The sequence below is a fragment of the Pollicipes pollicipes genome, unplaced genomic scaffold (assembly GCF_011947565.3).
Source record: "Pollicipes pollicipes isolate AB1234 unplaced genomic scaffold, Ppol_2.1 Scaffold_7262;HRSCAF=8765_pilon_pilon_pilon, whole genome shotgun sequence".
NCBI lineage: Eukaryota > Metazoa > Arthropoda > Thecostraca > Pollicipedomorpha > Pollicipedidae > Pollicipes > Pollicipes pollicipes.
The window spans coordinates 21712968-21717398 of record NW_023597055.1 but is presented as its reverse complement, the minus strand read 5'-3'; the positions used below and the strand labels follow the sequence as shown (position 1 = coordinate 21717398).

At 54.8% G+C, this 4431-nt stretch overlaps 1 long non-coding RNA gene across 1 annotated transcript; it reads left to right on the top strand.

Annotated features, from left to right (window-relative positions):
• Positions 1-1909: 1909 nt before the first annotated feature.
• On the top strand, positions 1910-4076 carry LOC119114240 (uncharacterized). The gene is made up of 3 exons (XR_005096002.1): positions 1910-2065; positions 3058-3178; positions 3759-4076. It is a non-coding gene; the product is annotated as an uncharacterized LOC119114240 (long non-coding RNA).
• Positions 4077-4431: the final 355 nt, after the last annotated feature.

Sequence of the window (4431 nt, the reverse complement as noted above, 5' to 3'; positions counted from 1 at the left end):
GTACTGTCACATTACCAGCGCAATCAGTGCATGAACATCTTTCCATCTCCTGATGCAGAGGTGTGATCGCGGAGGCCACGACTTACTGATGCTCAGTGCGCCGGACGCTGGCGTCCTCATACGGCCGCTGTGTTACAAATGCTAACGCCCCAGACGCACCGAAACAAAGCGGTTTTCAGCTCGTGGGCCATCAAGGATGCGTGCTACCAAAGCTCGGCACGTGCACTGGACGAACGCTGATCCTGAGGTAGTGTTCGGTCCCAACTAGGAGCCCAAACCACGCGAGACGCTTTAGCGCCTGAGGCCGGTCTCTAAGGCTACGCGCGGTCTGGGCGAGGCGCCTAATCTGGCGCGCGGTCTGGGCGAGGCGCCTGAGCTAACGCGCGGTTTAGGCGAGGCACCTGAACTGGCGCACAGTCTAGGCGTGACGCCTGATCTGGCGCGCGGTCTGGGCGAGGCGCTTGAGCTGTATGTGTATGTGACCCGTATCGTATGAGCTTTATCCGCTGGCAAAGGCTCCAGGCAGCTCCGTCGAGCGGTTTCCGAGCTTTAGGACTTACTGCAATGCCGTAAAGAGGTTTATGCGGCTTTTGAAGTTGAAGATGGTGATCTGAGGTCACCAGCTGCAGAACGGCTGGTAAAATCGCATGTGTCCTTTCTTGTGGTGAAGGTGTTAAAACGATCTGCTCAGCAATTTCCTCGCTTGGACTTGGCTGCCAAACTCCAACGTGGTTTTGTGGTTTTTGCAGATCAAGATGGTGATTTGATGTCAGCAGTTTTAGAACGGCTAGTGAAACCGAATTCTGGCTTTCGATTGCTGTTGGCTTGAACAAGCTGGTGTTGGTTTGCGATGTCAATCCAGTTCGCTTCGATCTGTCTTTATTGCAGGCTCAGATCAGCACAACTTACGTGTATAAGCATTCACGTAACAGAGCCAGCAGAAAGAATGAGCTGGTTGTCACCGCTGCGCTACATATGTGTTAGAGACGTCCGTGCGTCTTTGAAGAACGGAGAGGGTGCGCGAGGGTCGCGTGTCCGTCAGACTTTTGGGGACGCAAATCGTGGGGACGTCAGAGGAAGTAAATGGTACGTGTACGTGTACGGAGAGGACCGAGCTTCAGACCTCCGGTCGGCGCGGGTTAAGAAAGCATGCCAGCTCCCGAAGAATACATTGACAAAATTTGGAAGACACCGCGAGTGTCAAAGTACCGCGAACGGTATTTCAGGAGCGCTCTGAGATCCTGAAAGGTTATTAACTAAACTTAGAAAATGGATGTCTTTCACAGAAAACCTTCGGAAATCTAAAAAAGGATCCCGGATTTGGGGACATTCACGATTTACGACTCAGAAATCCGATTACGAAACCAATTCCCAGAAGCTTAGCACGCTTCCAATGACGACGTTTAAAGGTGATAGGAGTCACTCAGCGTTTTCGTGCCATATTTGGAGCACCTACAAACCTATCGTTCTTACGTGGAAGATAATTTACCCACATCTTGCCGCCCCTTTTTCGCCAAATTCCAGAGAGTCCCACTCCGCCTCAACGCTTTCCGGCGCCCTTCCAGGCGCAGTCTCTGGCGTCCCCTGCCCGGTCTGCCGCCGTCCTGCGGGGTGCCGTCCGGCGGGCCGCGGCGGTCGCGCGGCGCCGGCGTCAGCGCCGGTGCACGGAAGTAGGTCAGCCGTGCCCGGGCCGTTCGGTGCGTAGCGGCGGTGGCCGATGCCGCGCCCCTGTCTCAATGGACACTGACGGACGACGGCGACGGCCACGCAGCCAGCGGCGGCGGCGGCTGGGCGCCGCGGAGTCCCCGCCGACGCACGCTGTGCCCGCCGGCGGCGTCGTGCGGGACGGCCGGCGGGTCACGAGAGCGGTGCTCCCGGCAGCTGCGGCCCGCGGCGATGTGGGGCGGCGGCGGTCAGCGGCCCTGAGCTGCGGTGACCGCCGGCACGCGGCGGCCGGTGATCGGAAGTGGACCGGGAGAGCATGGAGCGGACGGTGCTATCAGTGATCGGTGCTGCTGTCAGTGATCCGTGCCATCATCTGTGATGCTGGTCGTGCGCTGAAAAGGTGACTTAAGGCTTTTGATCAGCTCAGGTTAAGTCTGTGGTGAAACCGGTGAGCTTTATAGCCTATCCCAAGAAGAGGCGGACTGACGGCCGCATTATCCCTCCGGACACAGCGGAGCCAGAATTTCGTAACTATATCAGGGCCCGCGGTGGGAACAACACTGATGCTATTTGGCGGGATGACGGTAGCGCCATCAGACGGCCGCCTTCCGCACTATCTGGAGCTGAGTCCCGTGAAGGGGATCTGCTGAATCCGCTCTCCTGGCCGAATAATTGTTTCTGATCCGACGGTGTGATACTACTCTGACGGACCTCATCGCTTTCATGGTGCTGTCATTCTTCTTTTGGAAGGTGAAGAATACCTGCGCAGACATAAAGCAATCCCACTGCCATAATGGTAGGAGTACACCCGTCTCGGTTGTGCGGTCCTTCCTCGCACGTCCTTTGCTGAAACTGACCAACATGTGTGATTCTGGCGCTTCTTGTGTTGAAATGAAAGAAAACGTTATAACTATGATAACTCAAACCAAGGTATGCATCTCTGATTTCTCGTCTGGCGCTCTTTACTCGTACTCAGTTTTCCCGCATCCTCGCAACACTCCGCTTGTCCGTGGCAAACTACATGTACCAGCCACAAGTGGCCATAAGTACTCCTTGTTGGAAGCCCGTCCCGAGCACCCAGCACAGCCCGTATAGGGTCTCTCTGTCGGCTAACTTTCGCTGAATGGAATCCCAGGCGCTTGTGGTTTTGCTCCACCGTCATCCTTACTCCCTCATCCCACAAACCTAAAATGGTCATGCTCTAATCTAAACCAAACGAAAAGCTGATTCCCACTATTTTTAAACGTACACATTGCATTACTAACAAAGTGACAGACCAAAGACTACCTGCTGGCTGATTGATGGATGTCATCCCATGTGGCGTAGCTGCCGGTAACTACATCATTTTGCGATTTTTCCGTGACAGAGACTGCCGTGTGCGAGCGATTGCAGGTGCTAGTTCTGTTCAATCCTAGCCGGGATCTATTTCCGGGTGATGCTCTACACGGACGAGATGGACGCCGAGTCGGACCGGCGACCGGACCGACGGCGCCATCCACTTCGGCTGGCTCAGGTACGGCTGGAGGGGGGGGGGGGACTCTTCGCTGTGGCGTACGGTGTCGGGCAGCTGGAGCCTGGCTCAGGTACGGATGGGAGGGCCTCTTCGCTGTGGTGTCCGGTGTCGGACGGCTGGAGCCTGGCTCAGGTACGGCTGGGAGGGTCTCTCCGCTCTAGTGTCCGGTGTCAGACGTCACCAGCTTGGCAGGGGCCTAGCTCAGTTACGGTCGGGAGGGCCTCTTCGCTCTAGTGCCCGGTGGCGGACGTCACTAGCTTGGCAGGAGCCTGGTCCGAGGCTGTATTACCACAGCGGTTGAGCCATCTCTTTTCCGCCGCCGCTGGTCTTGAGTTCATGGATGAGATACGTCCCCGAACTTGTACCGTTGCAAGCCATAAGCCGTGAATCGTCCCGGTAGTGTAGCGGCTTGAGTTGTCTCTTAAGAAGGGTGCAAGTTTAGCTCTGCGGCCCCACACGTGCAACTCCTTCCGACACGGCAGCGGCAGATGGTGTCAAAGACGCTAAACACAGAAGATCTCGGCGAAACCCCTTCACCGCCCGGTCTGTCTTCCACTGAGGCACACGTGTCGTTTTGCAGGTGATGGATGAGGTCTTCACCGCCGGGGGAAGCACCTGATAACGGTCACATCAGGCCGTCCCCACAGGCCACCACATGAGTTGTCAGGGATAAGGGCTCGGCGGGGATGGGCGTCGACCGCGGAGAGTACCGTTGCGTGTATTTGCTTGTGTGGATAGGTCCCGATTTACTCAATGACTTCGCTATTTCAAGTTTGCTATCGCATGCAGTTATTCAACTATGAACACATTTTTATCGAAGCAAACGGGTATCTGTAATATATGTGTCTTCATACGTGTTTCGTATGTTGTAAGGTGCTTATTAGGGACAGGGTTGTTGTTGGATTGTCCAACCAAGGCCACACGTCGAGGATGAAAAATTGAAGAATCAACGAGATCCTAAAAAATCCTTTCGTCGCAGGTGTGGGATGCTTTACCTTGTACTGTTTGGTTTGCGGTACCGTTGACCAAAATGAACTAAGTGTTCATAGGTTTTGGTTGTCTGTTATTTTGAAAGAAGTGTGGAAAATTGCCTGATAAAAGGCTGATGCCCGGCGCGCTAAAATATTTGACCAACCGAGTTAGCATGAGATCTCAGCTGGACGAAAACCTTCCGTCGTGCGCTCTCGCTTATGCTACAAGCATACTACAGTTCGTGATAATTTGGAGGTCTAATTTCATGGCAGGTTAAATCT